This window comes from Mus caroli, unplaced genomic scaffold (genome assembly GCF_978045245.1).
Source record: "Mus caroli unplaced genomic scaffold, Mus_caroli_1 scaffold_9, whole genome shotgun sequence".
Taxonomy (NCBI): domain Eukaryota; kingdom Metazoa; phylum Chordata; class Mammalia; order Rodentia; family Muridae; genus Mus; species Mus caroli.
This window is the reverse complement of record NW_028227264.1, coordinates 54221070-54233059: the sequence shown is the minus strand read 5'-3', so window position 1 is coordinate 54233059 and position 11990 is coordinate 54221070.

Genomic DNA, 11990 nt, shown 5'->3' with positions numbered 1-11990 from the left:
CTATCTTGCCAAAAGCAATCTACAGATTCAATGCAATCCCCATCAAAATTCCAACTCAATTCTTCAGCGAATTAGAAAGGGCAATCGGCAGATTCATCTGGAACAACAAAAAACCTAGGATAGCAAAAACTCTTCTCAAGGATAAAAGAACCTCTGGTGGAATCACCATGCCCGACCTAAAGCTGTACTACAGAGCAATTGTGATAAAAACTGCATGGTACTGGTATAGTGACAGACAAGTAGACCAATGGAACAGAATTGAAGACCCAGGGATGAACCCACACACCTATGGTCACTTGATCTTTGACAAGGGATCTAAAACCATCCAGTGGAAAAAAGACAGCATTTTCAACAAATGGTGCTGGCACAACTGGCTGATATCATGTAGAAGATTGCAAATTGATCCATTTCTATCTCCTTGTACTAAGGTCAAATCTAAGTGGATTAAGGAACTCCACATAAAACCAGAGACACTGAAACTTATAGAGGAGAAAATAGGGAAAAGCCTCGAAGATATGGGCACAGGGGAAAAATTCCTGAATAGAACAGCAAGGGCTTGTGCTGTAAGATCGAGAATAGATAAATGGGACCTCATAAAATTGCAAAGCTTCTGCAAGGCCAAAGACACCATCAATAAGACAAAAAGACCACCAACAGATTGGGAAAGGATCTTTACCTATCCCAAATCGGATAGGGGACTAATATCCAATATATATAAAGAACTCAAGAAGGTGGACTCCAGAAAATCAAATAACCCCATTAAAAAAATGGGGCTCAGAACTGAACAAAGAATTCTCACCTGAAGAATACCGAATGGCAGAGAAGCACCTGAAAAAATGTTCAACATCCTTAATCATTAGGGAAATGCAAATCAAAACAACCCTGAGATTCCACCTCACACCAGTCAGAATGGCTAAGATGAAAAATTCAGGTGACAGCAGTTGCTGGTGAGTATGTGGAGAAAGAGGAACACTCCTCCATTGTTGGTGGGATTGCAAGCTTGTACATCCACTCTGGAAATCAGTCTGGTGGTTCTTCAGAAAATTGGACATAGTACTACCGGAGGATCCAGCAATACCTCTCCTGGGCATATATCCAGAAGATGTTCCAACCTGTAAGAAGGACACCTGCTCCACTATGTTCATAGCAGCCTTATTTATAATAGGCAGAAGCTGGAAAGAACCAAGATGCCCCTCAACAGAGTTATGGATACAGAAAATGTGGTACATTTACACAATGGAGTACTACTCAGTTATTAAAAAGAATGAATTTATGAAATTTCTAGTCAAATGGATGGACCTGGAGGGCATCATCCTGAGTGAGGTAACCCAATCACAAAGGAACTCACACAATATGTACTCACTGATAAGTGGATATTAGCCCAGAAACTTAGTATACCCGAGATATAAGAGACAATTTGTAAAACACATGAAACTGAAGAAGAATGAAGACCAAAGTGTGGACACTTTGCCCCTTCTCAGAATTGGGAACAAAACACCCATGGAAGGAGTTACAGAGACAAAATTTGGAGCTGTGATGAAAGGATGGACCATCTAGTGATTGCCATATCCATAGATCCATCCCATGATCAGCTTCGAAACGCTGACACCATTGCAAACACTAGCAAGATTTTGCTGTAAGGACCCAGATATAGCTAGCTGTCTCTTGTGAGACTATCCCGGGTCCTAGCAAACACAGAAGTGGATGCTCACAGTCAGCTATTGAATGGATCTCAGGGCACCCAATGGAGGAGCTAGAGAAAGCACCCAAGGAACTAAAGGGAACTGCAACCCTATAGATGAAACAACAATATGAACTAAGCAGTACCCCGGAGCTCTTGTCTCTAGCTGCATATGTATCAAAAGATGGCCTAATAGGCCATCACTTGAAAGAGAGGCCCATTGGACTTGCAAACTTTATATGCCCCAGTACAGGGGAACGCCAGGGCTAAAAAGGGGGAGCGGGTGGGTAGTGGAGTGGGGGTTCGTGGGTATGGGGGACTTTTGGGATAGCATTGGAAATGTAAATGAGGAAAATACCTAATTAAAAAAATGGAAAAAAAAAAGATTGTCTAGTTTAAGTTTGAATATCTGTCCATACTTTCAAATGGATCCACATAACCAGAGTTGTTGCCTCTAGAAACCTATTCTCCTAACATTATGGATTACTGGCATAATATCTTCCATTTGAAAATTCCCAGGACCACTCAGATCATCCTGCATTTCAACTTGTGACTTTGTATCTTCCCTAACCCTGAAGTAAATCAAAAGGAAACCCCACATAGTCTCAGGGTGGTTTTTACAGAGGTGCTCAACATCTATAGCAACAGCATATGTGAATACTGCTTCCAATTACCTAGACTTAATTAGTAAACAATTAGTTAGTTAGTAACTAGTTAGTTAATTATAATGTTAATGTACTGGCTTCCATGCTTCTTGTCTGTCAAGGACATTGCCCCAATACTACCTTTCTTTATCTCCCTTATACCAATTTCTTCCCTCTTAGATCATCCCTATCACTATGCAAACATTCTGACATTTTGCTCTTTTCACAAATCAATGAAATAAAAACAAAAGTTATTAAGGTAACAAATTATATCAAAGGTAGCATAAAAATTATCACCTGTGACAAAAGTGTTGTGGGTATTTTTTTAAAGCTCTTATCAGCTGGGGATACAAAATGAAGTATTTTAGGTGGTAAAGATGAACTTTCAGATACCCTTTATGAATATGGGAACATGTAAATGAGATGAGAATACTCTAACATTGGTGGCCGACAATGCTTGGAGTCAGTACTATTCTCTGTGCTTAGTCTTTGTTGTTAGTCTAAATTTCTCCATAATTAAAAGCAACAAATTTAAAAGTCATTTTAAATTAAAAATTAAAAGATCATTTATGATTTTGTTACACCTAATCCTGTGGGTCATTCTTTGTCCCCATTCTGAGAGCAATATTTATCAGGATACATCTTTATTTGCCTTTATGTCACTACCATCTTCTGATTTTCTTTTCTCTCAAATGCATGGTCTTAGTCTATCTCTTAATTATTGAGAAACTCAAGGGTCAGTTATGATTTCTCTTTTCAATTTATATTTATTCCTGTGAATATTTTATCAGTTCTTAAAGGTTTGAAAAGCATATACAACTGTCAATTTTTAAGAGTCCATATCTGAAGGGACTCTAGCCCACCCTGCGCCTGGCAAACATGGCTCTGGCAGGCCATGTCATTCTTCCCCCATATTTTCTGTCTTACTAAAAAAAAAAAAAAAAAAAAAGAAAAGAAAAAAAGAAAACCAACCAACCAACCAAACAAACAAACAAAAAAACAAAAAACAAAAAAAACCACCACCACCAAAAAAAAACACAAAAAGACCCATTAGATTACTTTCACAAAATTAGTCTTCCAGGTCCAGCTATGAAAGTACTGAAGTCCTGCAATCAAATGCCCCTTTTTGCTTACCTAATCATTCCCAATTAAAGTTAAACATCTCATTCTAATATGAGGTTTCCCTCTTTACCATTATAAACTGCCATTTGCCTATGAGTCATGTCTGTCTGCTCTCTAACCAGAGTCAGTCTTTTGTCTTCTTTGGGACAAATATCTCTGCCCCTACTACTCCCTTGTTCCTTTGCCCTTCTTCCTCATCCTCTATATCCTGTCTTTGTCTTTTATTCCCCACCCTTTGTTCCTCTGGGGCAAATAAATCTCCTTTGTGCTAAGAACTTAAGAAGGTGAATCTGATCAAATCTCTCAAAACTCTTAATGTATTATGTGGTGTTTTGAATAAGATTGGACCCCTAAGCTCATATATTTGAATGCCTGTGTATTGTCATTAGGAGATGTGGCCTAGTTGAAGGAAGAGTGTCTCTAGGGGTGGGCTTTGGGGTTTCAGAAGATCAAGCCAGGTGCAGCATCACTTTCCCTTTCTGTTGTCTGATGAAACAGATGTAAAACTCTCAGATCCTTCTACACCATGTCTGCCTATGTGGTACCATGCTTCCTTTAATGATGATGATGGACTAAATCACTAAGCCTATAAGCTAGCCTCAATTAAGTATTATCCTTTATAAGACTTGCTGTGATCATGCATTGATTTACAATAGGACATTAACTAAAACAGACAAGGTCATTGATTTATTTTCAATTTAGTATTACTTGTATTTCCTGATGCTTGTTATTGTATTTTAATTCTGTGAATTATAAGAATTTATTAAATTGTTATGTAGTAGAGCTATGTATAGCAGAAAACAAGTCAGTGTCTCCCACTTGACTTACGTATAAGAATCAATGCCATTACAATGCTCTCTAAAAACCTTCAGGATAATGCTTTCTACTACTTTTCTGACCTCAATTCCTAGTCCTCCTACCTTGCACTTTCTGTTCTAGACAATCTTGCTATTCATTCCTGAAACACATGAGCCACTCTCACATCATAGGTCCAGTTAATCCCCTTCTGCCTCTGATGGAATATGCTCCTCATGATTAACATCAGCCTTGTCTTCATGTTCTCAAAGCTTTTAATCACATGTAACTTTCTCAATGCAATCTACCTTTATCACCTACTTTAGAACTGAGAAGACTTCTAACTCCATCATATTCCTTATCTCTGATTTTCCATATTAATTAATACTAACTACTTAACTTTCCTTAATTTCACTTAACGAGTTGAGTATTTAGATGTTGTTACTATACCCTTAGTACAATATAAACTTTACTAAATAAGAAACATTTGTTTCTTCCCCTGATCTGACCTACAGGTCCAAACAGTACTTCACACATAGTATGGCTTCACAAACTCATATTGAACTAAGTCTTTAGAGAAACAGTACATTTAACACCATGCTTTACAGTTGTCTCATTTATCTTCCACACTAAATTCCAAACTCCATTATGCAGAGGCTATTCTATTCATCATTTTTGTAAACTGTATTCTTGAAGCCTAACTTAAAGACCTTAAAATTCACCTTCCTACAGCAATCAGTGTATTCTTCTCTTTGGTTGTGATGACTGAGGCCACCTATGGTCTTGGACAAGCTACTCAAGGACTCTATTATGGGTTACATCCAAGCCCAACATTGAGTGTGTGCATGGTTGTGTAATCTTTGGTCTAATAAAAGAAAATAGAATCCATTTGTTACACTAAGTATGTCATTCATGTGTTTCTATGGTTGATCATTTCATCACTTCTTTCTGCAAAACACCAATATGTTTAGTAGCTTTACTTCTGCTTTTCTCTTAATGACATATAAAATAAATCATGGAGTGCTCAGTCTTTCAAGTGCAACTTCTTTTCATACCATATTAGACAAGACTTGCTCATGGTAATAAACATATCACTATTCATTATATTCATGGGGATTATTCTCTTGTGTTATTATATCACAAGTTGTTCATTCATTCACCAGTTAATGGACATTCAGCTATTTTCAAGATTTTGGATATGAAAAATGAATCTGTTATTGTTGTGTAACAGTTTCTATACCAGTAAGAATCAAAACATCCTATTCTGTAGCAAATTCCATAAACAGGAATTTAAAGAACTCAAAATAGCTTCAGGAAGTCTCTGAAACTGACCAGATTCACTAGTTCACTAAGACCCTTCCTGGAGAGTAAGCAAAAGGAACCAACCAACCCAACAACAGCAACATAGCAAAAACAAAAGAACAAAAAACAACCAAAAAGCTGAGAGTCCTGCTCAAACAGAAGAAAGCCAAGATGCAATGCAGGCCCTAGATGAGACAAGCTGCCTAAGAGAAGCGGAAACCAGGCAGTCTTCCTGTCAGATGTTTAGACAAACGGAGGCCCCTGAGAAGGCCACTCTTCAGCCTGTTGAGCTGCCTGCAGGCATGCTATGCATTCCAGACTCCTAAGTTTTGTGAGTTGTTACCCATTCTGTGGTGGCCCATGATGACACAGCTCTCTTTGAGTCATTTCTTCCTCTTTAATTAACCTCTCACCAATACTCATAAATAATCTCAATAAACCTCATTGGTTCTCTAAGTTGGAATTTGGTGATGTCTGTGCTTTGATATGTTGGAGATTCCTTATCTGGAGCGAGTAGATGTGTGTTGTGTCTCCCCAGGAAAAGTTCTGACGCCAAACAGTTATTAATATGGGTAGAGATCTTTATTTGAGTCTATTTCATTTCTCTTCGATAACTAACAGCAAGTGTTTTATTATATGAAAATGCCAGAGTGTTTTTTAAAGTTGTATTGTTTGTATTACTGCCAACAATTAGAAAGAGCATTTTTTTTTCAATTTTAGCATTTTAATTGATGTATAGTAAGATTTCATTCTGATTTTTTTGTGGGGCAGTGGACCATGCCAGGAAACTTGGTAAGATTGAGTGGGTTGGAATCCCTGGAACTTGAGAGAGTCATAGGAGCTTCACCTGCTTCCGGTATGTGTGGACTCCATACCTAGGAACTTGACCTATGGTCATGTAGATCAGAACAGAGTTCTACATGCTAATGAGGTATTTTGAGGCCCTGAAGGCTTAGCCAATAAGCTTCCCTTCCTGGAAATTCCTTCCTGTGTATGATATTTAAGCTTTGGTCCACCATGAGGAGATGGTATACACCCCTTTTCTGCAGTGAACAATCAATAAATAGTTTGTAACCAAGGAACATCTCTTTCATCAAGAACTGTCATAGGGAGTGTGGAGGAAGACTATGTCTTCAAAGCTGCACCACTGAAGTCTCCTGCAGAAGTCCCCTCTGTGTTCCCAGACCGCTGAGCTAAGCTGGGGTTCCCCACTCCCCTGCCCTGGGCTTGTTGCTGTCCTCAGCCCATGATCCCTTTCTTTCCTCGCTTCATGAGGTTTCCAGTGGGAACCCTAGCTTTAGTGTCAGACTTAGGGATGAGGTCCGTGCCCAAGGCTCCATTCTCCCACCCCCAGAACCTTGTATTGGTACTTCCAATGGCTCATCACTCGATAGTGGGCATAGGGTAAATGCAGTCTAGTGAGTCCTGTTTCCAGTGCACAAGCAGTGTTCCTACACCATAGCAGGAGGCTGACCTTGGAACCACAACTGATACCTACAATGTGGGACATACCCAGCTGACACATACCCCAGCACACCCACATCAGAACTCCAGATTAAACAAAGATCATGAGTAACCCCAGGTACTAGTTCAAAAGATCTGGACCTTCCCACTCTGAAGACAGACACTGTCTTCTTCCCACTTTTGATTTTGGATGGAGTTACTGCACTGACCCCCATCCAAATCCAGATAGTCCAACAGACCATTTACAAAAATCAGATGCCCACTCCCTCCTCTCTGATCTCCATTCCCTCAAGCCCTGTTGATATGGTGCCAACAAGTCTCCAGGTTTCTTCACTTTCTGCTCTACTTTTAGGGTGTACCCACTCCCCGCCTTTTAGCAATACCAGCCAAGGAAAACCATGTGGTCCCTGCTAGAAGAGACAACCATAGCAGCAGCAAGGCAGAGCAGGCCCCTTCTCTTCCACCTAGGTGAAAAGAGCCTGCCAAGCAAGGATAATAGATAAAATCTTGTTGCTAGAATTTGAAGAGAAACACACACACACACACACACACCGCTTAACACCAAAATTTTCATTTTCCTTTGTTTAAATGTTTGTTCTTTTTTCCTAGCAGGAACACCTAAAACAATGATCGTGGCTTTTAACCCAAAATTTTCATGCTTCTTTATTTAAATATTTATTTTTCTCCCTAATAGGAACACCTGAAATAATGTTCCTACCTTCTAATCTAAAATTATCCTAAAATTTCTTTTAAACTTCAAGAATCATATTTAATCTTCACTCAGAGGTCAAACCAACTATGTTAATAACCATTATTCAATCCTTAATTAACAACCAGTTTCCTTTCATAAACAAGCTGATCCTGCCTATCTCAGGTACATCATTAACATGCTGTTTTCTTCCTTAGCCCTCCAAAGCAGATAAATTCTCAACTCTTCCCTCTACTATCCTTAATACAACATGGGTAACTCCCACTTAAAGGATCCTCCCAAGACTAAATTCCTCAAACACCCTTCATTGCCTTTTCTCTAAGACCATAACAAGAGACCACCATTGTGCTCCCTAGCAAACTGGTACAGGCTTAACCTTCATTACCCACCCTGTACAAGCATTCCCCCTGCTGGGGTTCTGTTCACCTATTGTGATTACTCTTCAGGTTCATCTCTACAAAAGGGAGAAAGACAGCCTCTGCTGCCACAGACCAGACAGAGACTGACCTGCCATCTCCTCGGACCTGCCTGGGGCCATGAAGCTGCATTTGTCCAGATATCATCTGACTGAAGATTTTTGAGGCAAGCAGAGACTGACAGCCTTGAGATCTTCCATTGACAGATGAACTTTCTTGCTAAAACCAAATGGCTACCGAATTTGGAGAAATTTACATGATAGTAAAGAAAATGTTATGTCTATGTAGATAAATCAAATGTTTAAACTGATGTTAATATCCTCACAAGCTGTACAAACTCACTCTCAATTTCAATCCACGGATTGAACAATTAATTGGTTCAATAACTCTCTTGTCTTCCTAGACCCCAACCCTTGTTATCCTTCTGCCTTATGTTGTGTTACCCCTCTCGCATATGTTGTGTTTTATTTTGATGCTTACACCTCACCCCAATCCAAATTTTCACTACAAATAACATAAGAAACAGTCATGCCAATGACACGTCTTCTTTATAAAAAAGAAAGGGAGTTGTGGGCTGTGTCAGGACACTTGGTGAGGTTGAGTGGGTTAGAAGTCCCGGAACCTGAGAGGACAGTAGGAGCTTCACCTGCTTCCGACCAGGCCCCTGTCATCTGACCACACTCCTGAGAAGATGGTATGCATCCCTTTTCCAAGATAAACCATCAATAAACAGTTTGGAACCAAGGACTGTGTCTTTCATCAAGAACCACCATAGGGAGCATGGAGAAGGCCTTCATCTACAAAGCCTCACTGTCTAAGTCTTCCCCAGAAGGCCCCTCCTTGTTCCCAGACAGTTGTAACTAAGACAATCTTGGATGCGCTAAACCCGAGTACCCACTCCGGTGCCCCAAACCCTGCCGCCAAAGCCCTCGAACTCAACTCTGTTCTGAACTCTGTACCTACTATCTCTGTTCCCAACTCCCGGTGACTCAGTGGGGTCTTGATTTCCAGGAGTATGGGAACCCCTGGTCCTAGGCTCCTCATTGAAGATCTGTGAACTCCAGGCCCTCTTGTTCTAGACTTCTCTGTGTGGTTTTCATCCGTGATTGGACACTCAGGTGTCGGAACCCCAGCTTCAACCTCCCACATCTTAGGCTGTGTTTTCTATCCCTGAATGGTGTGTCAGTGCTTACCGTGAGTCTGTCACTTGCCATCAGGTGGGCACAGGGTCAATACAGTCTCATCTGTCCTGTAGAGTTCATCTTCCTTATTCATGCTTTGCTTTAAGATGTCTGTGGAGTATCAAGGACATTCATACATGCATTTTCCTTCTATGAAGTATTCTGGACACTTTCCAACTATAGCTGACATATCAAGATCTGTACTCTAATTTTGATATGTTTTTGTATTTAAGAACTATGAAATCCATCATTCTGTATAGGAGCTCAATTCTTGACACAGAATTTGTTGAGAAGACTATTCCTTTCTCCACTAAATATTTATAAATGTGTTAAAACCTAGTTGATCATATATGTCTCTTTCTGACCTCAAACACCTTGGTTTACTGAGTTCTGTAGTTATTCTCACACCAATACAATGTTTTGCTTTGAGTGTAACTGAAAGGCCAAACCAACTCCATCTTTGGACCAGGCTCCACCTTAAAAGAAAAAAAGAAAAATCCTGAGAACTTGACCTGTGGCTGAACCCAAGCTGCACCTAAGTACCAGGAAAGACCCCAATGGCTTGTCCTTGGCCCAAACTCCAGAGTTATTCCCTAGCTACTTCCTAACAACAGTTCATCAAAGATTAGTCTCCTTGTTTCAGATGCACTTTCATACCACTTGTGACTGTTCATGGTCTTGTTTCAGAACACCCACCTGTCAGCTTACCACGGTTGTTCTACTAGACTTCTATTAGATACTTGCCAGGCTAGACACTCCCCACCCCTTTCTCCCATTTCCTATAAAACCTTGTCTGTCTGAGGGTTCCAGCTGCTCTACCTTCCCGTCCTTCTGTGTCAGGGTTGGGTTGGAGAAGAGCCCAAACCCAAGTTCAAGCTTGTAATAAATGTGATTGAATGGGGGAATGGCTCCTTGGTGGCCGTTGGGGGTTCCTGAATGCTTCCTGGCACAAATGACTTTGATTCAGGTAGTATTTAGCCTACAACTTTGCTCTTCTTCAAAATTATTTTTGATGTGGTGGTTTGATGTGGTGAAATTAGCTTGTTGATTTTTTCAGAAAAGTTTGGTGGTATGTTGATTTTGATTAAATTTAATTGAATGATTAATCAGAGAACAAATGACATGTTGACTGTGTGCATTTTTTGACTCATTAACACAGTGTGGATCTCCACTCATAAAGTCTATATCTTTAAGTGCCACCCAGCAAAATTAACTCTCCAAGTGGAGCATGAATATATCAAACTCCGTACCGCCAAACCATTTCACAGCTTTTTGTCTTCTGTATCAGTGGCGGTCATGTAATTGGAGTGTTATTGTTTAAAGTTTGAGTTTTTAGTTATTGTTATATGTAACATGAAATCATATTTGGTTTTCAAATATTGGGCTTTCCATTGCATCTGTCATGTTACTGGATTCTGTTCTTATTCCTGGTAGCATTCTTGTCGATTCCCAGGAATTTTCTAAATAACAACCATTTAGTTTCTGAAGAGCTGGTTTCAGTTACTTATTTCCCGTCTGTAAATTCTGTGTGTTCACACACTAACACATTGACATTGACTCTGGTTTTGTGTAACTAGAGTCAATCAGCTTATTTTTGTTTTTGTTGTTTTGTTTTCTTTTTTCTGATTTTACAGAAAGTTATTCAGTATTTTCCCACACTGTGTATGTTAACAGTTATTTTACCTATAAAATCTTGTATGTCTGGTTGAGAATTGTTGTTATGAATGAATTTTTAATTTTGTCAAAATCAAATTTTCTTCTATAAATACTGCTTATTCTTCTGTTTTCCTCAGAATGTTAATATAGTTATCTAAATTAATTCTTTTTAAAAGATTGTTGAACTGGATTTGTCATACAATAAGATTAGACTCTTATGTATTATTCTTTGTTTATATAGCTTGATTTATTAGGAGTAATTTTCTATAAATTTGAAGGTTTTATTGCATCTTCATTTATGAAATATTTCATCTATAGTTTTATTTTTATTAAAGTATGCATTCTATACTGTTAGTAACAAATATATGTTGACCTAATGCTGGTAGATATGGTTTTATTGTTTACTTTCTAAGAAAGTTATATAAATTATATTCTGTCCTTAATCTTTGATTTCATTTTCTGAAATTGTACTGACCTAAAGATTTCTTTGGGATTGGTTTCAAATTTATGGTATATCTAGGGTTACTATAAATGTGTATTATCTATTTCATTCATTAGTCTTCTTCATCTGTCTGACTTGTCGTAGTCATACATTCTATAAATTCTGTCTAGTGGTACCTTCACTTCAGTCATGTCTGGGTGCAGTTTTCTAGACTTCTGATTCCAGCATTATATGGTATTTGCTTCTAACTCTTTAACCAATGGTCATTCATGTAGAAAGAAAATATTGCTTCTAGCGTTTTATTTTTAAGAGACACAAGTTTTACATAAACTCAGTTTATATATAGCTTGCTTTGTTTGTTCTAATTTTATGAGGGATTGTTCCCATAATGTCCATCCTCAGAAAGGGACTTCTGTGTTATCTGCCCCACATCATCCTTGGGTACAGCTGGAATGTGGTATTAAACTGTTAGTGATGGTGTACAGATTGTTTATATGTTTGTTTTGGAACCTTGACTGTCTGATATAAGCAAGATTATGGTTCTATACATTGAATTTCCCTTATTATTAATTAGAATG